Source organism: Hippopotamus amphibius, chromosome 2, assembly GCF_030028045.1.
Source record: "Hippopotamus amphibius kiboko isolate mHipAmp2 chromosome 2, mHipAmp2.hap2, whole genome shotgun sequence".
NCBI lineage: Eukaryota > Metazoa > Chordata > Mammalia > Artiodactyla > Hippopotamidae > Hippopotamus > Hippopotamus amphibius.
In genome coordinates, this window is record NC_080187.1 from 156,075,185 (window position 1) to 156,101,594 (window position 26,410).

At 35.4% G+C, this 26,410-nt stretch overlaps 1 protein-coding gene across 1 annotated transcript in view; it reads right to left on the reverse strand.

Annotated features, from left to right (window-relative positions):
* The window catches only part of LRFN5 (leucine rich repeat and fibronectin type III domain containing 5), a 268,652-nt gene that overhangs the window by 182,746 nt on the left and 59,496 nt on the right, over positions 1–26,410 (reverse strand). The gene's annotated exons all lie outside the window — the stretch shown is intronic.

Genomic DNA, 26,410 nt, shown 5'->3' on the forward strand with positions numbered 1-26,410 from the left:
AAACTCTCCTCAACTTATACTCAAATTTATCAGCTTATCCAGTGCTATTTCTACAAACCAACTTTGATTGCTTTTCCACTTTTGATACAATAGATGCTTCTGACCAGTACTGCATACTCAATTCCCTGAACAGTTTTAACCAGCAAACTTTTTACCACCCATTCACACATTGATCCTACACAGATGATCGCGACCCATACATCGCATTGCCAATTATCTCCTAATTTATAAACTGTAGACAGTGAAATCATATAATTTAGGAATTGGAAGGGATGTGGAGATCATTAGTCTAACTCCCCTTATGAAGTCTGGCACAAAGTATGCCCTTAATAAATATTTGCTGAATAAGATTTAGAAAGATACAAAGAGAAAACTGATTTCAAAAAGAATAAATGATTCTCTCTCAATAACAGAACAAAGACTAGAATCCATTCTCTGAAATCCTCCCCAGTTCTTTTCGCCCTTAACTGTCTAGTTCAGTCGTCATTCTCTTCCATGTCCCTATAGCACTAGATCTCAACGTTGGCTGCAAAAGAGAACCACCTGGGGAGCTTCAAACATACTGATTCTTGAGCCTCAAACCTACAGACTCTGATTTGGTCTGAGGTATATAGCCTGCACAATGGGGTTTCTAAGATTCCCTAGGTAATAATAACAGGCAGGCAAGGCACAGAAATGTCACTTTGCAAATTTTTTAAAATGCAGAATGTGAGAAAAGATGGCGGTGAACTAGAGGGACGTGGAATGCATCCCTCTCCACAGATGCATTGGGAATGCACCGAAGGACGCAATAATTCCCACAGAGAACCAGCTGAACACCAGCAGATGGCCTCGGACACCAGAAAGGACCGCAAGGAGCCCAACATAACCGGTAGAGAGGCATCTACGACGGCTCAAAGAGGGTGAAGCAGCGGAGCTGTGGCAGACGGGAGGGAGTGAGAAACATACGCAGGGTCCACACCGCAGCTCAGTGTTCCCGGACCGAGACGTCGATTCACAGCTGAACAGAGGATCCAGGAGCGGCAGCATGGGAACCGGAGAGCTGGTTCAGGGTGAGGAAAACTGTTGCCAGTAAGGTGACGGACCGAGAGGACAGGAGGGAAGAGGTCCGCGGCGAGGAGTGCCCGTCCCTGAGAGCTGCCCGGCCATGATGGCGGCTGGAGGCTGCGGGCTCATGGGCGGGGGGGCGGAGCCGCAGACATAGCCTCTCTCTCTCTCTTTCGGCGCCTCTGCAACAGGCAGTGGAGAGACACCCTGCGGGACACCTAAGGCGCTCAGGGATAACAAGTACCCTCAGGCACTCGGGCGGGGCTAGATTAAAACCCCTTGGAACACTGGCAGCAGGGAGGCTGCCAAGAAAAAAAAAAACAAAAAAAAAACCTGAGAGAGGCCCATCTCTAAGACTTTCTCTTTACGCCTGAGCCACCAGCATCCCTCTGCAACAGGCACCTCCAAGCCCAGCTGAAACAACAGTGCGCCACTGCTCACTCACTCCCAGGGGAAGGAGCCACTATTGTACCCTTTCCCTCCCCACACACCAACGCTTACAGATGAACAATAAAGGAATCTCTGCTGGTCACAGAATAATGCAAAAAAACCCAAGACGAGTAGAAGGACACTTAGAGCTGAGACTCTAAGGAAACAGAAATATGAGTATCAATCCTATTGAACAGGTCCATTCTGGGATCAGTTCTGGATTATTTTTTTTTCCTTTCTTTTTTTTTTCTTTCTCTCTCTTTTTTTTTTCTTTATTAATTACGATCTTAGCCCTAAGGGATCTACAAGTTTTATAATATAATTTTTTAATGATATTTTTTATTCTATTTTTTTTTGCCTTTTTATATACTTCTATATCTAGCTAAGTTTTTGGTAGTATGGACAATATATCTCTCATACTTTCCTTTCATCCCTATCTTTTATACTTTTCTATTCTTTTCTTTTTATTTGTATATTTCCAACCACACTACGCTCTTCTGTTCCCCTTTCTTCCAGCCATTTTAATATTATTTTATCTTAACATACTTATAAGCAACACTATCGATCTGCTCAGACTCCTTGCTCTATTCTCCAGATGACGCACTGCCTTGGTATTTAATATTAGGTTTTTGTCTTTATCTTAGTTCTTAGTACAATTGTCTAATTTCATTCTGAGAATCTCCATTCTGTCTGGTGGTACTCTGACTCTTTTCTATATTTGATCCTAGCATACAAAGTCTCCCTGGATTAGTGTTTGTATCTGGAAGGTGTTATTTGTTTGTTAGTTTGCTTTTCCTTTTGTCTCTGATTTGTTCTGTTTCAGTTGTCAATTTCTGTTGGGTTTCTCTTTGAATATATGATAGCACACTGGGGTTCTGTCAGGTCTTTCTAGAGCCTTATGTCCTAATGGATTCAGTAATTGTGTGTCTTATATATGTATGTGTTTCCTAGACTTAGTATTTGTGTAACCCAGCACTTGGACATTAGTCTGAGGCTCGGACAATCTTCTATAAACACCTCTATCACCAGGACAAGCAACCCCAAAAGTTTGGACAACCATGAGGAAACAAAGAAACACCATGCAGGCAAAGGAGCAGGAAAAAAACCCACAAGACCAAATAAATGAGGAGGAAATAGGAAAAATGCCTGAAAAAGAATTCAGAGTCATGATAGTAAAAATGATACAAAATCTCGATAACAAAATAGAGAAAGTACAAGAAACAGTTCATAAGAACTCAGAAAAACAAACAGCATTGGATAACAAAATAACTGAAATTAAAAATACTCTAGATGCTATAACCAGCAGAATGATTGAGGCAGAAGAACGAATAAGTGAGTTGGAAGACAGAATGGGGGAAATAACTGCCACAGAGCAGGAAAAAGAAAAAAGAATAAAAAGAATAGAAGACAGTCTCAGAGACCTCAGTGATAACATTAAACGTACCAACATTCGAATCATAGGCATCCCAGAAGAAGAAGAAAAAAAGAAAGGGTCTGAGAAAATATTTGAAGAGGTTCTAGTGGAAAACTTCCCCAACATGGGAAAGGAAATAATTAACCAAATCCAAGAAGCACAGAGAGTCCCATACAGAATAAACCCAAGGAGAAATACACAAAGACACATATTAATCAAACTAACAACAATTAAACACAAAGAAAAAATATTAAAAGCAGCAAGAGAAAAGCAACAAATAACATACAAGGGAAAACCCATAAGGATAACAGCTGACTTTTCTACAGAAATTCTGCAGGCCAGAAGGGAATGGCAGGATATACTGAAAGTCCTGAAAGAGAGAAACCTACAGCCAAGAATACTCTACTCAGCAAGAATCTCATTCAGATTTGAGGGAGAAATCAAAATCTTTACAGACAAACAAAAGTTCAGAGAATTCAGCACCACCAAACCAGCCTTACAACAAGTGCTGAAGGAAATTCTCTAAGTAGGAAACACAAGAAAAGGAAAACACCTACAAATACAAACCCAAAACAATTAAGAAAATGGTAATTGGAACACACATGTCAATAATCACTTTAAATGTAAATGGATAAAATGCTCCAACAAAAAGACACAGACTGGCTGAGTGGATACAAAAACAAGACCCTTCTATATGCTGCCTACAAGAAACCCACTTCAGACCAAGGGATACATATAGACTGAAAGCAAAGGGATGGAAAAAGATATTCCATGCAAATGGAAGTCAAAAGAAAGCTGGAGTAGCAATACTCATATCAGACAAATTAGACTTGAAAGTAAAGACTATTACAAGAGACAAGGAAGGACACTACATAATGATCAAGGGATCCATTCAAGAAGAACATATCACAATAGTAAATATCTATGCCCTCAACATAGGAGCACCTCAATACATAAGACAAATGCTAACAGCCATAAAAGGGGACATCGACAGGAACACAATAAAAGTGGGAGACTTGAACACCCCACTTACATCAATGGACAGATCATCCAAACAGAGAATAAATAAAGACACACAAGCTTTAAGTGACACATTAGACCATGTTGACTTAATTGATATTTATAGGACATTCCATCCAAAAACGACAGAATACACTTTCCTCTTAAGTGCACATGGAACATTTTCCAGGATAGATCACATCTTGGGTCACAAATCAAACCTCAGCAAATTCAAGAAAATTGAAATCATATCAAGCATCTTCTCAGACCACAGCGCCATGAGACTAGATATCAATTACAGGAAAAAAACTGCAAAAAATACAAACACATGGAGGCTAAACAATTCACTCTTAAACAACCAAGAAATCAATAAAGAAATCAAAGAGGAAATCAAAAAATATCTAGAAACAAATGACAACAAAAACACAACAACCCAAAACCTATGAGACGCAGCAAAAGCAGTTCTAAGAGGGAAGTTTATAGCAATACAGTCCTACCTTAAGAAACAAGAAAATGATCGAATAAACAACCTAACCTTACACCTAAAACAACTAGAGAAAGAAGAACAAAGAAACCCCAAAGTGAGCAGAAGGAAAGAAATCATAAAGATCAGAGTAGAAATAAATGAAAAAGGAAGGAAGAAAGCCATAGCAAAAATTAATAAAACTAAAAGCTGGTTCTTTGAGAAGATTAACAAAATTGATAAACCATTAACCAGACTCATCAAGAAAAAAAGGGAGAAGACGCAAATCAACAGAAGTAGAAATGAAAAAGGAGAAGTAACAACGGACACCTCAGAAATACAAAAGATCATGAGAGACTACTACAAGCAACTATATGCCAATCAATTGGATAAACTGGAAGAAATGGATACATTCTTAGAAAAATACAATCTTCCAAGACTGAACCAGGAAGAAATAGAAACCATGAACAGACCAATCACAAGTACGGAAATTGAGGCAGTGATTAAAAATCTCCCAACACACAAAAGCCTAGGACCAGATGGGTTCACGGGCGAATTCTATCAAACATTTTGAGAAGCACTAACACCTATCCTTCTCAAACTCTTCCAAAATATTGCAGAAGGCGGAACACTCCCAAACTCATTCTACGAGGCCACCATCACCCTGATACCAAAACCAGGCAAAGATGTCACAAAAAAAGAAAATTACAAGACAATATCACTGATGAATATAGATGCAAAAATCCTCAACAAAATACTAGCTAACAGACTCCAACAGCACATTAAAAAAATCATACACCATGATCAAGTGGGGTTTATCCCTGGGATGCAAGGATTCTTCAATATACGCAAATCAATCAATGTGATACATCATACCAACAAATTGAAGGATAAAAACCATATGATCATTTCAATAGATGCAGAAAAAGCTTTTGACAAAGTTCAACATCCATTTATGATAAGAGCTCTCCAGAAAATGGGCATAGAAGGAAATTACCTCAACATAATAAAAGCCATATATGAGAAACCAAAAGCCAACATCGTTCTAAATGGGGAAAAACTGGAAGAATTCCCTCTAAGAACAGGAACAAGACAAGGGTGTCCACTCTCACCATTATTATTCAACATAGTTTTGGAAGTTTTAGCCACAGCAATCAGAGAAGAAAAAGAAATCAAAGGAATCCAAATTGGAAAAGAAGAAGTAAAATTGTCACTCTTTGCAGATGACATGAAATTATATAGAGAAAACCTGAAAGACTCTACCAGAAAACTGCTAGCACTAATTGATGAGTTGAGTAAAGTAGCAGGATACAAAATTAATGCACAGAAATCTCTTGCATTCCTATACACGAACAACGGAAGAGCAGAAAGAGAAATTAAGGAAACTCTCCCATTCACCATTGCAACAAAAAGAATCAAATACCTAGGAATTAACCTGCCTAAGGAGGCAAAAGATCTGTATGCAGAAAACTTTAAGACATTGATGAAAGAAATCAAAGACAACACAAACAGATGGAGGGACATACCATGTTCCTGGATTGGAAGAATCAACATCGTGAAAATGACTGTACTACCCAAAGCAATTTACAGATTCAATGCAATCCCGATTGAATTACCAATGTCATTTTTCACAAAATTAGAGCAAGAAATCTTATGATTTGTATGGAAATGCAAAAGACCCCGAAGAGCCAAAGCAATCTTGAGAAGGAAAAATGGAGTTGGTGGAATCAGGCTTCCTGACTTCAAACTATACTACAAGGCCATAGTGATCAAGACAGTATGGTACTGGCACAAAAATAGAAAGGACGATCAATGGAATAGAATAGAGAACTCAGAAGTAAGCCCAAACACATATGGGCACCTTATCTTTGACAAAGGGGGCACGAATATACAATGGAAAAAAGACAGCCTCTTCAATAAGTGGTGCTGGGAAAATTGGACAGCAACATGTAAAAGAATGAAATGAGAACACTTCGTAACACCATACACAAAAATAAACTCCAAATGGATTAAAGACCTACATGTAAGGCCAGACACTATCAAATTCCTAGAGGAAAACATAGGCAGAACACTCTATGACATCCATCAAAGCAAGATCTTTTTTAACCCACCTCCTAGAATCATGGAAATAAAATCAAGAAGAAACAAATGGGACCTCATGAAACTTCAAAGCTTTTGCACAGCAAAAGAAACCATAAACAAGACTAGAAGGCAACCCTCAGAATGGGAAAAAATAATTGCCTATGAAACAACGGACAAAGGATTAATCTCCAAAATATACAAGCAGCTCATGAAGCTTAATACCAAAAAAGCAAATAACCCAATCCACAAATGGGCAGAAAACCTAAATAGACATTTCTCCAAAGAAGAGATACAGATGGCCAACAAACACATGAAAAGATGCTCAACATCACTCATCATCAGAGAAATGCAAGTCAAAGCCACAATGAGATATCACCTCACACCGATCAGAATGGCCATCATCACAAAATCTGGAAACAACAAATGTTGGAGAGGATGTGGAGAAAAGGGAACTCTCCTGCACTGTTGGTGGGACTGTAAGTTGGTACAGCCACTATGGAAAACAATTTGGAGGTTCCTTAAAAAACTACAAATAGAACTACCATATGATCCAGTAATCCCAATCCTGGGCATTTACCCAAAGAAAACCATAATCCCAAAAGAAACATGTACCATAATGTTTATTTCAGTACTATTTTCAATAGCCAGGACACGGAAGCAACCTAAATGCCCATCAACAAATGAATGGATAAAGAAGATGTGGCATATATATACAATGGAATATTCCTCAGCTATAAAAAGGGATGAGATGGAGCTATATGTAATGAGGTGGATAGAACTACAGTCTGTCATACAGAGTGAAGTAAGTTAGAAAGAGAAATACAAATATTGTATGCTAACTCACATATATGGAATCTAAAAATGGTACTGATGAACTCAGTGACAAGAATAAGGATGCAGATACAGAGAATGGACTGGAGAACTCGAGGTTTGGGAGGGGGCGGGGGGTGAAGGAGAAGCTGAGATGAAGTGAGAGAGTAGCACAGACATATATATATACTATCAACCGTAAAATAGATAGCCAGTGGGAAGTTGTTGTATAACAAAGGGAGTTCAACTCAAGGATGGAAGATGCCTTAGAGGACTGGGATGGGGAGGGGGGGGGGACTTGAGGGAGGGTGGGGGGTGTCAAGAGAGGGAGGGAATACGGGGATATGTGTATAAAAACAGATGAGTGAACTTGGTGTAACCCCCAAAAAATAATAAATAAATAAAATAAAATAAAAACAGTAATAGCAAAAATAATAATAATAAAAAAATGCAGAATGTGATAAAGTTCCTAGGTGAATATAAATCTGTTTGTTCTAGGAACACATTTAAATAGGAAGATTCTATAGCATTTGACAATATTAACCATCTCGTCCAAAGAAAGGGTTTCAGAATGTAAACTATCCAGGTTCTCCCGTAATCTTCCTTACCTTAATTTTCCATAGGTTCCTCTTGCATTACACTTTTTATTTTATTGAAGTATGGCTAATTTATAATGTTGTGTTATTTTTAAGTGTACAGAAAAGTGATTCTGTTTGATACATATATATGTATATATTTTTTCAGATATTTTTTATTACAGGTTATTACAAGATATTGAGTATAGTTCCCTGTGCTATACAGGAGGTCCTTATTGTTTATGTATTTTATATATAGTAGTGTGTATATGTTAATTCCAAACTCATCTCTGTCCCCATCCCCAGCTTTCCCTTTTGGTAACCATAAGCTTGTTTCTATATCTGTGAGTCTATTTCTGTTTTGTAAATAAGTTCATTTGTATCATTTTTTTTTTAGATTCCTCAGATAAATGATATTATATGACATTTATCTTTCTCCATCTGACTTACTTCACTTAATATGATAATCTCTAGGTCCACCCATGTTGCTGCAAATGACATGATTTCATTTTTTATGGCTGAGTAATATTCCATTACACACATGCACACACTGCCCACATCTTCTTTATCCACTCATCTGTCTATAAACATTTAGGTTGCTTCCACATCTTGGCTATTGTAAATAGTGCTGCTAGGAAGACTATCTTTTCAAATTAGAGTTTCCTCTGGATATATGCCCAGGAGTGGGATTACAAGATCATTTGGTAATTCTATTTTTGTTTTTTTAAGGAACTTTCATACTGTTCTCCATAGTGGCAATTTACATTCCCAACAACATTGTAGGAGAATTCCTTTTTCTCCACACCCTCTCCAACATTATTATTTGTAGACTTTTTAATGATGGCCATTCTGACTGGTGTGAGGTGACACCTCATTGTAGTTTTGATTTGTTTCTCTAATAATTAGTGGTATTGAACATTTTTTCATGTGCTTATTGGCCATCTGTATGTCTTCTTTGGAGAAATGTCTATTTAAGTGTGCTGCCCAACAGAATCCATTTTGATTGGGTTGTTGTTTTTGGTTTGTTTGTTTTAAATTAAGCTGTATGAGCTGTTTATATACAGTAAGTCCCCTACATAAGAACCTTCAAGTTGCAAACTTTCAAAGATGTGAACATGCGTTCCCATGTCCAATCATGTAAAGCCTGAATGAAATTGCTGCTTGTTCTCTGTCTCCTATTGCTGATGATCCTTCAGCCCCACCTTCTCCCATCTCCTCTCCCTCTTCCAGTCAGCAACTCTTCTTGCCTGTTCACTCAATGCCAGACCCTGTAAACCAGCTATTGTACTGTACTACTGTACTTTTCAAGGTACTGTACTGTAAGATTTAAAATGTTTTCTTTATTTTTTGTATTTGTTTGTTTTTTATGTATTATATGTGTGAAAAGTATTATAAACCTATTACAGTATAGTACTACATAGCCGATTGTGTTAGTTGGTACCTAGGATAACTTTGTTGGACTTACAAACAAGTTGGACTTACGCACATGCTCTTGGAATGGAACTCATGCATATGTAGGGGACTTAACTGTATTTTGAAAATTAATCCCTCATCAGTATCATCATCTGCAAATATTTTCTCCCAGACTGTAGGTTGTCTTTTCATTTTATTTCTGGTTTCCTTTGCTGGGAAAAAGCTTTTAAGTTTAATTAGGCCCCATTTGTTTATTTTTGCTTTTATTTCCATTACTCTAGGAGACAGATCCAAAAAAATATTGCTGCAGTTTATGTCAAAGAGTGTTCTGCCCATGTATCCTCTAGGAGTTTATAGTATCCAGTCTTCTCTTTAGGTCTTTAATCCATTTTGAGTGCATTTTTGTATATAATGTGAGAGAATGTTCTAATTTCATTCTTTTACATGTAGCTGTCCAGTTTTCCCAGGACTACGTACTGAAGAGACTGTCTTTCTTTCATTGTATAGTCTTGCTTCCTTTGTTGTAGACTAACTGACCATAAGTGAATGTGTTTATTTCTGGGCTTCCTATTCTGTTCCATTGATCTATATGTTTATTTTCATGCCAGTACTATACTGTTTTGATTACTGTAGCTTTGTAGTATAATCTGAAGTCAGAGACTGTGATTCCTCTAGCTCCATTCTTCTTTCTCAAGATTGTTTTTGACTATTCGAAGTCTTTTGTGTTTTCATACAAATCTTAAACATTTTTGTTCTAGTTATATGAAAAAAGTCATTGGTAATTTGATAGGGACTGCATTGAACCTATAGATTGCTTTTGGTAGAATCAACATTATTGATTCTTCCAACCCAAGAACATAGTATATCTTTCTATATATTTATGAGTATGATGTTAGCTGTGGGTTTGCCACATATGGCCTTCATTATATTGAGGTATATTCCCTCTATGCCCAGTTTCTGAAGCATTTTTATCATAAATGGATATTGAATTTTATCAAAATATTTTTCTGCACCTATTGAGATGATCATGTGGTTTTCTTCAATTTGTTAATGTGGTGTATCATATTGTTTGATTTGTGGATATTGAAAAATTCTTGCATCCCTTGGATAAATCCCACTTGATCACTGTGTGTATTGTTGGAGTCAGTTTGCTAGTATTTTGCTAAGGATTTTTGCATCTGTTTTCATCAATGATATTGATCTGTTATTTTCTTTTTTTGTGTGATATCTTTGTCTTAAGAAATGTGCTTTACACAGTTCGCATATTTGTCCATCACCTTAGTGTAAATTTATAACCCTCCTCTGTTTTCAAATAAAATATTACATATTCTATGGAATATTACCCAGCTGTACAAAAGGAAATACTGACACTTGTGACAACATGGATGGACTTTGAAGGCATTATACTGAAGTGAAATAAGTCAAGACAAAGAAAAAAAAATACTGTATCATCTCATTTATATGTGGAATCAAAAAATAAACACTTTTCTTAAAAACCTCCTAGAAAAAGAGATCAGATTTCTCATTACCAGATGCAGGGGTGGGAAACTGGAGAATTAGATGAAGGTGGTCAAACATTATATACTTTCAGTTATAAGATATATAAGTATTGAGGTTGTAATGTATAACATGATAACCACAGTTAATACTGCTCTATGACATAGGAAAATTGTTGAGAGTAGATCCTATGAGTTCTCATCTCATGGGAAAAAAACAAAAACATTTTTTCTCTTTTTATTAATCTATATGAGATGAGAGATGGTCACTAAATTTATTGTGGTAATCATTTCACAGTATATGTAAGTCAAGTCATTATGTTACACACCATAAACATATACAGTGCTATATGGCACTTAAATGTCAATGAAACTGGAAGAAAGGAAAAAAACAAACAAAAAAATTACAGCTAGCCCCTTCATGCACAAAATTCTGTTATTTTTCCCCCTAGCCTCTACAATTTTCCAGGAAACCAATATCTCAAAATATATGTTAAATTTTAATAATTTTCTGATTTCTCTGAACTCATTCCCTGTCTTAAGCAATGACACAGACTAATTCTGCTATGATAAAACTCTTACCATTTTTTAACTTCAGAAATATATTAACTCACCTTGTTTATAATATAGACAAAGATTGAGACACTCTTTAAAAACCATATTCTGTTTATAATAGTTATACCTTAAGTTTGAGGACACAGAAAAGTTGAAAATAAAAGGATGGAAAAAGATAATTCCCTCACCAAGAAGAGCTGGTGAAGCCATATCAGAGAAAGTATATTTTCAAACAAAACCCCTTAATATAGAAAAAGAGTAAAATTTAACAACAGTGAATCAATACAATACATAAGGGAAATATTAAAAATTACCAAAATCTCAGCTTTTAATAATATACCCTTAAAATATTTAAGCAAAAATTTATAGAACTCAAAGGAGAAACAGATAAATCCATAATCACAGTGACATATTTTAACGTCTCACAATAATTATAAGATAACCAAAGAAAATTAATAAGACCTGCTTCTGATTGCAAGTAGAAAGTTCTTTAAAAGATTACTGTTGTCTTAAACCAAAGAATAATAACAATGTATTATGGAGTTTATAGAACATGTTGATGTAAAATACATAACAACAATTGTACAAAGGGTAGGAAATAGTATTGGATAGATAGTATGATGAATATTTAAGATTGGCATTAAAGATGAATATTGCAAATGCTAAAGCAATCATGAAAATATAACAGATGTGCACTTGCAGATAGAAAGTCAATAGAGAAGATAAAATGGAATATTTAAAAGCATTCAGTCAACACAGAAGACAGAGAAGGAGGAACAGAGATACATAGAAAACAAAGAACACTCTAATTAAAGGAGATATTGTTAGATAATAACAAGCTAAAGACATAGGTTGAAAAGAAAAGGATTGAAAAAAAAAAGAATACCTTGCAACTACTAATCATAAGAGAGCTCTCAGGGTGAAACCACAATTCCAGTCTGAGATATAGGGGAAAGGGAGCCTTTAGCTTCTTAGCTGCTCATGGCCACAGTAGGGCTTCCATAAAATGGAGCTGGGTGGTAAAGGAGCTAGTAGTGGTTCAAATGCTACAGTCTCTCACTGTTCTTACAGACATGTAGTAGATATTATTAAATGGATGTTTCTCTGCCCTATGCCCTCAGGGTAATTTACACAAACATTAAATGATAACTGTTTATAATTTTACTTAACTTGCTTGCTGGGGAGTTTTGCTCCTTACTTCATCATCCTGGAAGTCAATAAGTTACCATTTAATTTTTAAAAGCACTAATTCCATTTGGTCAAATGTGAAAAAAACAAAAAGGATTGTTCCTTTAGGCCTTAAAATTGTGAGTTACAAGAAATAACAGATTTGTAATAATCTTATATACTTAACTCATCAACAGCAGATCTTGCATAGAAAGCATGGAATAGAAGAAACCGACAAGATATATGTACATAACATAATGGAATATCCATTACTGATAGAATTGAATGTTATTAGTTTGGTCCCTACATATTAAACATATGAGTAAAAACCATACATTATTAAAAATTGTTGCTAAAATTTTGTGAGCCCACCACCTCTCCTGGAGAAATTAAACACATTAAAATACCACAGACTCTATAATTTCAGAGGTTTATTGTCCTGCTGAAGCCCATCCACAAATCCCAGTGAAAAAATTCTTGTATTCAAGGAACACTCAATTGAGTATCACATAAAAACAAAGAGACATTCATTTAGGTTGCCAGGATGATGCAGAGATTGAAGGTTATAACTGTTTTCAAGCTGGGTCCATAAGACAGAGACATAACATGTAAAAAAAAAAAAGTCACTTTATTCGTTCTATTTGTGAGAGAAGCTTGAGTACCCATGCGTTAGATGGAATCAAATAATTAAAACATGGTCTCTTCTCCTGAAAAGTATTTGATCAAGGGCTAAGTGAAATTTGCAGCCCAATGCTCTTAGGTGCTTGGTTGAAAGGCAAAGAGATGTCTGTGTCAGAAAGAAGGCACTTAAAGTGTGATCTGAAGAAAGGATAGAGTTTGAATAAATGGAGAGAAGAAGGAACAGAATCATACACATCAGACACAGAAGAACCTAAGGGAAGAGTCAAACACAACCTCAGTCTTCAAGGAAGAAAGCAATAAAAATAGCTAATATCTGTAGCATACTTACTATATGTCAAATACATTTCTAAAGCATTTTAAATGTGTTAACCTCATTTAATCCTAACAACATCTAGTAAAGTAACTACATTTAACACCCCAATTTTACAAATAAAGAGACTGTGGTATTAGAGAATAAGTATTTGCACTTGGTCAACTAGTAGAGCCAGAACTTGAAAATAAATTAAACTCTGGTTTCCAGAAGGAGCAGCTTTAGGAATAGAGGAAATAAGTCTGGGTCGACCTTGCACATGGCTAGATGCTGAATAAACAGGTTTTGAATCAAGATTTGTCTCCAAAGCATGTGATTTCTCCTGCACATATTGTGAGTTATTAGAGCTTCTTGGGTTTAGAAATGATACCACAAAGTGATGTTTTAGAAAGATTTATCTAGCGATCTTGTTCGAAGAGAGGTAGATTGTTGAAAGAGATACTGGAGTGAAAGAAACAAGGATTAATTGCTTGAAGAGAGACTGGGATGAACAAAGAGAGGTGAACAAGCTAAAGCAGCTGGTATCTAAGATGGAAGGGCAGCAAACAGAATGTTAGGAGCAGGAAAAAGTAGAAATATTTAAAAGAGAAAAATGTTAGTGAGTTACTCTTCATTTTCAGGCTAAAATAACTATTAGTTTCCCATTAAGATAATTTTTAGACTTAAGGAAAAAAGTCCATATTCTCATCTTAATTATCATTAAGAACTTTTTAAATTATAAAATTTCCTGATAATAGTAATAACTGTTCATGACTTTGTCAAATATTACAGACATTACATTTTCAAAGTATTCTCATATTACAAAATGAATTCCCTTTGTAGCAAAGGATGACCTTCACAGACTAATAATAAATTAAAAGAAAAATAGATATTAATATTTTCAGTTTGAAACTCTCATGTTCCATTTTGCTAACATTTTGTCCTTGAAGAAGAGGCAGTTCAGGATTTTTATAATATAATAAAATAGAAGCTTTTAAAACTAAAATAGAACATATAAGAAACGATAATGCAATGTAATAGAATTCATCCTCATTGAAGCACTGACTAAAAGTTATAAAACAAAATTCAGTCCATTTCTCCCACTACCTTGCTTTCTGACATTATGCAAATATAATCTTCCTGGATCTTATTTTGCTATCTGCTAAAATAAAAAATGATGAACAAATCTCAGGCCTGTCCAGTGAGAAATTATGATTTCACAATTCAACGAAATAAAACCAGAGATGAAATTCAAAACGATAAACTTCAGAGGCCTGAAGGTCCACCAGGCCACAATAATAAACGAAATTAATAGTGTTACAGGTGGCTTAAGATGTAAGTTATAGAAATGTACGTTTTTATTTTGAATTTCTCAAAAGGGTACTTCCCCTAATTTACCTTCTTTGTAATGCAATTTATTTATTTTGGGGGTAGATAAAGGATTAGGCTATTCATAAATCAGAAACATTCACAAAATTATACAGCAAAAATTTTCTTTCTAATTCCTAGGCTCATATACCCAGTTCCCATATGACACCTTGAATAATATGCATTATTCCAGGGGTTCTTTATATATATGAAGTATATTTTTATTGAACTGCATTTTTGCATTATGCTATTTACTTTACCGACTGGACAATAACTTGAATTTTAACTTAACAATACAGTTTTCTTGTCTTTCAGACCTCTATATAGATAGCTTTCTTATTCTTTTTTAAAATTATTAGAATCAGATAGTTTTTCATTGTATGGACATACCTTAATTGATTTAACCATCAAACAATATGGACATTTAATGTGTTTCTCCTATTACAATAATGCCACAGTGAAAATTTCTGTACAAACATTATTTCATGCATATGCAACAACAGAACTAAATTCCCGAGAGAAGAAATGTCTGGGTTAAAGTGTTCATATAGCTTTAATATTTATACATCTTGCAAAAGCATCCAACATGTGAGATATACTATTTACATTCTCACAGGCAACACATAAGAGTGTTATTTTACTACTAATAACCATACCAGTAGCATAGGTTTAACGTGCTTATTGATGTTCATCAATCCAATAGATTAAAAAATTCTGTGTGGCTTTAATTTGAATTTTCATTAGGATTCTGAGGGATTTTACAAGTAGGATCAGGACATCATTTCCCTTGTAAAAAAGGGAAATCTCCCTTTATTAAATGACTGCCCTTTTGGTAGGGGTTTAATTTTTGTCTTCTTGATTTCTAGAAAATCTTAGCAATATTAGCACATTTCTGTGATATGAGTGGCAAGTAGTTTTCCCTGTCTTTGCATTTGATTTTGGTACTTCTGCTGTACAGATTTTATTATAACATAACTGATTTTTTTCTATTGTAGTTTTTCTTCCTTTTATGGGTTCCAGATTAGGAGTTATGGCTTTGAAGCACTGCTCTATTTTAAGATTATAAATTTTCTCAGGTTTTCTAATATTTAAGGTCTCATATTTTACATACAAATATTGTATCTATTCATCTTGGTGTATGGCTTGAGTTATAGGGTTTTTTTTTGCTGGTTCTCACAACACTATTTACAAACTAGTCATTTGGCTCTTTGAACAAAAATATGTATTTCTATTACACAGCTGCCAATATTATTCATTCTAATTTTCTACTTTTTTCTTCTCTTATGTAATCAGGGCATAATTGCTTGAGAAAAAAGTAAGCAATTACCAAGATACATATGCATATATAATGTATTTATATTTATATTCATATTCATATTTATATGGAACTTTGAGAAGAACAGAAGCCAGAGCTATGCTCAACAGATAAAGTCAGTGGTACTGAATGAAGAGAAGTGCAGGGTGACCTTGGCTTGGTTGTCCTTCAGGAAATAAAATTTTTACATAAACTCTAGTTGGTATCCAGTAAAGACATCAATTATAAAATGTTTATTTCTAACCTGAGAGACACTAATTCTAATATGTAAGTCTAATTACATTAAAAATCATTCTCATATAAGTGATTTTAAAAGCTGTCTTGGGCTTGGAGAAAGTATTCTTTGAGGAAAAATTGTAAAGCTTTTTGGGGCAGCGGTAAAGTCCAAAAGGGCATACGTAATTAATAACAGACATTTTTTCAAACTACCTTCTAATAAGTTTCCCATTGATCCAGGATTTGTTACTAAAGTAGGTGGTAATGTGGGATATGAGAAGTAGTACAACATGAGGGAAGGAGAGAAAGAGAAAACACACCCATTTAATCGTCCAAGGTAACAGAGTAAGGACCTTTGGGTGAAAGTGAGTGCTGAATGCAAATTTCAAGTTCTTGAAGATGGATCTGTAATACAGTCTCTTTCATTAAGCCTCTCCTAAAAATTTTCAATCTAAATTATTTAAAAATCATTAAAAAGAATGTATTTTTGTGATTTTTCTGATATATAATAACAATGAAGTGCTAAATGCAAAAAAATGTGTAGGTGAAAAATGTTGCCTGCTGTACCAGTACACAAAGGATGTTGCAGCCATCAAGCCAGCAGCCCCTGCAGCCATCCCCAACTGTGCACCCTGAGGGGATTCAGGATGGAGAAAGCAGGATACTGGCCCTAGATCATTTAGGTGCATGTCAAAGAAATGATTTCAATAAGCCCAGATTCTTGCATCTTTCCATACACAGAAAAGCCCTAAATTAACTGAGTTTTCTTTAATTAACAGTAATCTTTTGACGTTCCGACTACCTGATTTTTGCTACAAAAACTCCTATATATCCTGACTCCTCCCTTACCTCTTCAGAGCAGTCCCACAGATCAATCTAAGAGGCTGCCTTCCAGACCTAAGTCCTCAGAAAATCCATGGAATAAAACATAATTCTCAACTTCTATGTTGTGCATATTTTTTCAGTCAACAAATAAAATAGTTTTAATTGGATCGTCTGATACAAACTGCTGAAATACTGTTAATAATGGCTATTTATGACAATCATTATATGCCAAGCATTACTTAAAGCACCTCCCTTGTATTAACTCATTTATTCCTCAAGTAAATAAATGAGCTAGATACTATTATTGTCCTCATTTTATAAGTGAGGAAACTGGAGCAAAAGGGATGAAATAACTTGCCCAAGAATCTACAGCCAGTAATGATCCAGCTGTGCAGTAACATAATGAAAAGTGACAGCTTCACCCCGGTTTTGCATGTGGGGATCTAGAATAGGCTGTAGAAACCAGCTATAGAGCCCTAATGAGCACAGTCAAGATGGTCACTGCACATTACTGAAAGGACCCTGCATGTTCAAGAATCATAAATCACCAACTGGAAATGGTTCTACCTGTCAGAAGTCATGCTCAGTAGCTGTCAGTGTAAGTCAGAATTGGAAGGAACAGAATCCAGTCCCAATTAAAAGCAGACCCAGAGAAAGCAGATAGGCCACCAATGATCCAAACCCAAAGGGCCAGAAGAGATGTTAGCTAAGCAAAGAGTCTTACAGATAGAGATCTAGCTATTCAAGCTGGGCCCACAATAGAGATGAAGGAATGCTCAAATGTGTAAAAGAGGTAGGGGTTGATGAGCTCTAAGGAAGAACCAGCACTCCAAAGATTCAGAAAAGGGGCAGGGACTTTTAGCAGCCACTTCTGGGCTATTTTAGAGCTATAGTCATCCCTGTCCAATGTGATAGCCATTAGCTACATGAAACTATTTAAATTTAAACTTAGATTAATTAAAATTAAACAAAATTGAAAATTCCATTCCTCTGTCACACTGGCCACATTTCAAGTGCTAAACAGCACAAGTGGCTACAGCTACTATGTCAGCTGCTACAGCATAAGAACTTTACCCCAAATCCCCTGTACTGAATATAGGGTGATTATATTTTTTACTATTGTTACACTTTCACTAGTATTTTAGCTCAAATTTTAGCAAGAATTGCCTCCATCCTGATGCATGCAGTATGTACAGTCATGAGAGATTTAGGAATGCAGAGTCAGAAAAAACTAAGCTAGGAGTGAAATGGAAGCCTGCCTTGCAAATGGGAGCCACATCATCATCCTCTACACTAACAGTCCATTCCGTTTTGTTTCCCTTCATCCTGACTACCCACATACTCCATGAGAAGTGGCTAACAAGCCCTTCCAAAGAACCTCCTATCCTCGGAAAAGTTTTAACAGGAGCAAGAATTTTTTCCTAACCTTTTTGTTTCCCTTAGCTGGACAATTCCTAAGCCACAAAATGGAAACTTTAAAAGAACAGAATCCACCTACAAAAGGAACTCTTGAATCAGTTGAAAATTAACTCCTCCAGCTTGCCTAAGTCGTGATAATAATTTGAAATATTTATTAAGGAAACAAAATACTAATTTAAATCCCCTTTGCTGAGTACTGTAGCCCAGAACAGGATACTATAAACACTTTTAAACATCTGTTTCCATTTCTAAAAGATGGGGTTAAGACTAATACCTTCCGCTATGATTAGGATTGTTTTGAGATTTCTTAAAATGTGAAACTCTTCTAAATGATCTTCAATGTCCTGTAACCACAATTACTACTCAGGACTTCAACAAAATGAGAAAAAGAGGAAACACAAATTAAATACATCACTGATCAAATTTCTTTCAAAGGCATCTAAAGAAATCCAAATAAAATAATTTTAAAACACTTGGAATATGTGACTTCAGTGACTTCTCAGCTCCAATTAATGTTATAATAGTAATACAGAGTCTTCTTCTGTGAACAAAACAGAATGCTAGTTAAATAAAGTGAGAGATGGTCTCTTAAGAAATCTTCCTGTTTAACATATCCATGAACTAATACATGACCAAACATACTTAACCCCGACATAAAATATACCTTGATAACAAAGTCGGTAACTTCAATTTTATTATTCAGTCACAATGGGGAAAAATAACAGATATAAAAATAAATTTAACTTGGTATTACAAGTGGATTTACAACTAGAAATGGACAAACAAATCATAAAAGTAAGAAACGTATTTCATAATTTAAGTGATTAGTAGTTATCAGTTCTAGACAATAAAATTGAAGTGGGTGCTTTTTAAAAGCAACGTTCTCCTCTATGAAGGAGCTTGAGCTTCATCTCATTCCTGATTTCTAAAATTAGAAACTGTACTCAAAATTTCAGAGCTAAAAGAGGCAAGAAAAGTAAAGTTCATTTGCCCTTAGGCTGAAAATTCCAAACATATCTTCCTTGTGTGATGCTTTTCTTGAAACTATGCTGTTTATCCTTTCTTAACCATGTAAAATGTGTTTTACTGCCTAATAATTTACACTGACAATCCAAGGAATGAGTTAAGTGCCCGGAGAAAATGCCTAGGTGGGTTTCTGCACTAGATGAGAGAGATTAGAGAATTCTAAATCCCACCCAATTACATGGTCCTCTGAATAATACCCTTACTCCTCCCCTTTGTTAGCCCCTTAGAGAAATTCCTAATATAATTTGCTTCCCTGTTTTTTCCTTTAGCCTTGATACACAAAATTTTCCCTATCAGAGAACTTTTCAGTAGCTGCAGTCATCGTCTTATACCTGGCCACAAGCACCCTCCTGCAGAAAACAATACTGGAAACCAGATAGCATGAGGATTCTGAGACCATTTCTTCTCTAAAAAATGTCATAAAAGGTAGGCAAATTTAAGAATGTGCATTTTTAAGCTTTCTAGTCATGACATAATTATATATTATATATGATATAAAATATGATATTGACATAGTAAGCAAAAACACATATTTCGAAGAAAATAAGCATTATTTTGTAAGCCAAAAAAAGCAAAATGATTTACTAACAAATTATCATTATCTGATCAGCTAGCTGAAATAAAATTATTGGTACCCAGACATTTGGCAGTTACCCTGCAGACAGAATTACTGTCATCACACACAACTTATCTTCTCATATATTGATTTGTGTGGACCATATTTCAATTCAATCAATACCAACAGTTACGAGAAAGAATCCAATCAGAAAGAATTTTTTAAAGCCTGTCTCACAGTAGAAAAACAATTATTTTGTGATTGATTGCACATTGCATAAATATTCCTAGGGGCTTTAAGTGTCATTGGATTAGTGAGAAAATTCCAGAATGTTTCACACCTTAAATAAATTAAGAACTTATTTACAGTGTCTGGCCTTAATTTAGCTCTTTAATCCATTTTGAATTTATTTTTGTGTGTGGTGTTAGGAAGTGTTCTAATTTCCTTCTTTTACATGTAGCTGACCAATTTTCCCAGCACCGCTTATGGGAGAGGCTGTCTTTTCTCCACTGTATATTATTGCCTCCTTTGTCAAAGACAAGGTGACCATATGTGCGTGGGTTTATCGCTAGGCTTTCTATTCTGTTCCATTGATCTATATTTCTGTTTTTGTGGCAGTACCATACTGTCTTGATCACTGTAGCCTTGTAGTATAGTCTGCAGTCAGGGAGCCTGATTCCTCCAGCTCCATTTTTCCTTCTCAAGATTGCTTCGGCTATTCAGGGTCTTTTGTGTTTCCATACAAATTGTAAAAGTTCTTGTTCCAATTCTGTGAAAAATGCCATTGGTAATTTGATAGGGATTGTACTGAATCTGTAGATTGCTTTGGGTACTATAGTTATTTTCACAATGTTGATTCTTCCAATCCAAGAACATGGTATTTCTCTCCATCTGTCTGTATTATCTTTGATTTCTTTCATCAGTGTCTTATTATAGTTTTCTGCATACAGGTCTTTTGCCTCCTTAGGTTTATTCCTCAGTATTTTATTCTTTTTGTTGCAATGGTAAATGGGAGTGTTTCCTTAATTTCTCTTTCTGATTCTTCATTGTTAGTGTATAGGAATGCAAGAGATTTCTGTGTATTAATTTTGTATCCTGCTACTTTACTAAATTCATTGATTAGCTCTGTAGTTTTCTGGTAGCATCTTTAGGATTTTCTATGTATAATATCATGTCATCTGCAAAGAGTGATAATTTTACTTCTTCTTTTCCAATTTAGATTCCTTTTATTTCCTCTTCTACTCTTCTGTGGCTAAAACTTCCAAAACTACATTAAATAACAGTGGTGAGAGGGGGCACCCTTGTCTTGTTCCTGTTCTTAGAGGGAATGTTTTCAGTTTTTCACCATTGAGAATGATGTTGGCTGTTGGTTTGTTGTATATGGCTATAAAACTCTTAGAGGAAAATGTAGGCAGAAAACTCTTTGACATAAATCAAAGCAATATGCTTTTTGACCCACCTCCTAGAATAATGGAAATAAAAACAAAAATAAACAAATGGACCTAAGGAAACTTAAAAGCTTTTGCACAGCAAAAGAAAGCATAAACAAGACAAAAAAGACAACCCTCAGAATGGGAGAAAATATCTGCCAATGAAGCAACGGACAAAGGATTAATCTCCAAAATATATAAGCAGCTGATGCAGCTCAATATCAGAAAACCAAATAACCCAATGCAAAAATAGGCAGAAGACCTAAATAGACATCTCTCCAAAGAAGACACACAGATGACTAACACACGAAAAGATGCTCAAAATCACTAGTCTTTAGAGAAATGCAAATCAAAGTCACAATGAGGTTATCACCTACACTGGTTAGAATGGCCATCATCAAAAAATCTAGAAACAATAAGTTCTGGAGAGGGTGTGGGAAAAGGCAACCCTCTTGCACTGTTGGTGGGAATGTAAATTGATACAGCTACAATAGAGAATTGTATGTAGGTTCCTTAAAAAACTAAAAATAGAACTACCATATGACCCAGCAATCCCACTACTGGGCATATACCTAGAGAAAACCATAATTCAAAAAGATACATGTACCACAATGTTCACTGCAGCATTACTTACAATAGCCAGGACATGGAAGCAGCCTAAATGCCCACCAACCGATGAACGGATAAAGATGTAGCACATATATACAATGGAATATTACTTAGCCATAAAAAGGAATGAAATTGAGTTATATGTAGTGAGATGGATGGACCTAGAGTCTGTCATACAGAGTGAAGTAAGACAGAAAGAGAAAAACAAATATACTTACGTATATATATGGAATCTAAAATATAAATAAATAAATAAATAAACAATGGTACTGATGAACCTAGGGGCAGGGCAAGAACAAAGACGCAGATGTAGAGAACGGTCTTGAGGACACAAGGGGAAAGGGGAAGCTGGGACAAAGTGAGAGAGCAGTATAGACATATATACACTACCAAATGTAAAATATACAGCTAGTGGGAAGCTGCAGCATAACACAGGGAGATGAACTTGCTGCTTGGTATTGACCTAGAGGGGTGGGATAGGGAGAAGAGGAGGGAGGTTCAAGAGGGAGGGGATATGAAGATACGTGTGTAAATACAGCTGATTCACTTTGTCGTACAGCAGAAACTGCACCACATTGTAAAGCAATTATACTCCAATAAAGATCTGAAAAAAAAAAAAAGAATTTATTTAGCTAACTCTCAAACTAGTGAGATTCAAACTTATTAATTTCAGTAGTAAATACTGCCAAGAAAAATCACCACCAGGACAAAAGCCACAAAATGATGGCACTAACAACCGAAGACTGCTTTAACCAAAATGTTCTAGTATGCTGCTACCTTTTACACTTAGAGAAATAGCATACATTTTGCATTTTAAATATAGTTTCTTTATTAAGTATTTTATATCATTTTAAAATTAAGCTAAACGTATAACATCACTCATACAGAATTTAGCAACTCTGTGTGAAAGAGAATGGTGTAATTTTAACTCCCCCACATCTCATCTACAGATGATTTGCCAACTCCGATAAGGAGAACTTGATTTTGTAGTTATGTTCCTGGGAATGATAGAAGGTGAGATGAAGGAGGGTATTTTCACAGCACTTATAACAGCAGGACTACTATGTGGGAAAAGGGGGGAGAGAAAAAGAAGATGAAAACATTTTATCATGATTCCTATTGTGAACAATTTAACAATCTCAATTCAAACTAAACCTACTTTTGGTGCTTAGCTTGTATGCATCAGTTATACTCCTCCCATATGAGATCGTTTTCATTGCAAAGAAAAATTTATTGGATTTAAAGTTTTTAATTCATCTTAATATTTCAATATAACCCCTGTATAAACTAGACTGGGCAAGTATTCTTTCCTCTTTTTTTTGCCTGAAACTAGCAATTCTTCTCACCCACATTCTCTAAGTTTATGGCTTTATATGCATGGAGATCAGCTAACAGAGCACATAAGAACAAATTCCATGCCAGAGTCCTACTAGACCCTCAATGAACGACTAAGGTGAGCTGCCAGGTTATACTGGAAAATGAAGAACGACAATTCGTATAAAAGCAGTTGCTGTACATATGAGTAATGGTCTCAAAAAGGAAATAGATCGTACTCAAGGTGCTCCTTCCCTATTCTTATTTACTTATTTATGCTGATAATGATCTCGCTAGTACTCTTCCCTCTCTATCCTTACATAAAGGGTTCATAACAGATACTACAGAAATTATAAGGCATGTTTTTCCTCCATAAATACCAATACAAACAATTTACCCCATCAAGTCTTGCAGTCCTGTGAGGCTCTGTACTGTATCTCCCAGTCCTCTTTCCTTGGTGATGCAAGTGAGCCCTCTCCCACCAGGAAGAAGTGTAACCACCTACCAGGGCTCGGAACATTCTACTCACCATTATATTTCTTTCAAAATGATAAAATCCTGATTCTGCTTTCAACAGCAAAGTCGTTTGATTAACTCCTTAGCTGAACAAACTAGTCAGTAATTTTTTTTTAATAGAAAGATTCTATAACTTTGTCAAGTTACTTAACATACACTAACCTCAGATCTTTCATTTGTTGGAAAAGAATGATAACATTACCTCTCATGTTTATAAGAAGATGAAATTAGGTTAAATTGTGTGCAAACAATTTCAACAGTTCCTGCAGATCATAAGTGGTCAATAAATGCTATCTATTTATATTCAGAGTAGAAGTAGGAGTAGTAGTAATAAACTGATATTCTGATTTACATGGCATTTCTTACGTTCTTATCAAGGTACAACTTCATACCATATGTGGAACCACTCTAACTACTAAATGTAAAGTGAAGCAGAGAGTTGGCAATATAAGTTATGGGTTGATTGTGCTAGGGCAACTTAGGCCGGAAACTGTTTCCCAGAATTCTCTTCCTCGTGTTTTCTAGGTTAGAGGTAGCCAAAAGCTGAATTTCCATGAGACTTAGAATGCAGAAGTGAAGCAATTCCCATAGCTCCCTGACAGTCTTTTTTGCAGACAGATACGGTGACAAAAAGATGCAAAGATGTCCTATGGGTTCCAAGTAATTTACACTCCTCTGCTCTGAATACAGCTCTTTTTCCTAATTGATCACCCTTATGACCAACTGTAGCTCCAGGTCCACAACAGATGCTCCACTGTGAACTGACAGATACTAGAACCACACAGAGACCTCCCAATAAACTTGACATTTTTGGTCACACTTAGGCAGCTGGATGTGGTTGGTTTCTGGGATTTGCTGGTTAGTGACTCCTCCAACTTTCCTTTCAGAATTTTACTCCCCTAATTCCTCCCACAACTGTGTAAGGTCTAATTCCTATAACTCCATTTTCTCATAATACTAATGGTGGTAAGTGTGATCTGAGAGGCTAAAGTGTGTCACTTAAAATCACTTTTCCCAACTTGCCTGTGGTTGCTATAATAGTCATGATTTGGTCCTTAGTAAAGAAGACAATTAAAAAGTTTAATATTATCTAGCATAAAAATTATACTAGTATTAGAAATATAAGGTATGTGATAAAAGCTTAAGAATTATGTCTTACCTGTAGGTGACCTAAAAGCTCTTTTATTAAAATGAATGGCATGACATAGTTTAAAATGTAGTTCTGCCCCTATTACTTCCCAGCTCTATGAAACTCACCAAGCCACTTAACTACTTTGAGATCATCTTTCTTCATCTCTTCCTTGGCAATATCTGCATCTTTAATAATAATATTGTTTGTAAAAATTCATGGTTCACAGAAAAAAAATCAGTTAATATTGTCAATAATATGCTAGACTTTAGGGAGGTAAGTTTTACTCCTAAACAAGCAGTTCAAAATTCTTAGCCCTTTTTGTGGAATGTGCTTCCAATGTTGGAGATTCCTAAATGTTTAACTGTTGCATAAATTAGATAATTGTATTAGTACAAATTAGTACAAATCTATAGCCTCAGAACTCAAATAAAAGTTATTTAGTAACCAAGCATGTAATCCAAAGTATTTTATGACTTTCCAATCAGACTATAACATACTTAAGCCTTTCCATATATTTCCTGTTAATGCAAACAAAATATAAAAACAAAAATCCTTCCTTGACCTAATCATCTTCCTATTTTCTGTCTTCCTTTCAAAACAAATCTTGTCTACACTTGTTTCATCTCCACTTCCTTTCCTCTCTGTACTAGTTAAAGCTTTGCAGTTGGTTGTTCCCCTACCACATACTGAAATATATCTTTTTAGTTCACTGGTTTTCAAACTTCATTGTGCAAAATAATATCCTGGATTTTTTTAATTGAGATTCTTAAGCCACATACCCCAGAGATTCTAATTTAAAAGTCCTGAACTGGAAGGCAGGAATCTGAATATTTATCAGCACTCCTAAATTATTCTGATGTAGCTGTTTTAGTAATAATGTCATGAATAGCTAACACCCATATCAGTGGAGACTCCTCAGTTCTTATTCACGTTTGACCTTTCTGCAATGTTTGACACTGTTAATGATACCTCCTTGAAATAACATTTTCCCAGATGCTCAAGGCCCAGGCCCTTGAAAAAGCTGGTTCCCCGACATATCATTTACTAGTGAATTCATAAAAGTGAGCTACAGACAACATCATCCACCCTAAGTATTTGCTGGATGTTTGAGCTAAAGTTTCAGTGGCCTCAGGCCTTCTCTTATTAATGTTTTTCACGGGATTCTTTTCCCCTCCCCATTTCTTATAGTCTTAGCACACTATTAAAATAGATAATACAAATAATGATGAGTATTTCCTGAATGTTTATGATGGGAGCCAAGCACATATCATCTCCTGTAACAATCCCATGTGTCATGATTTCC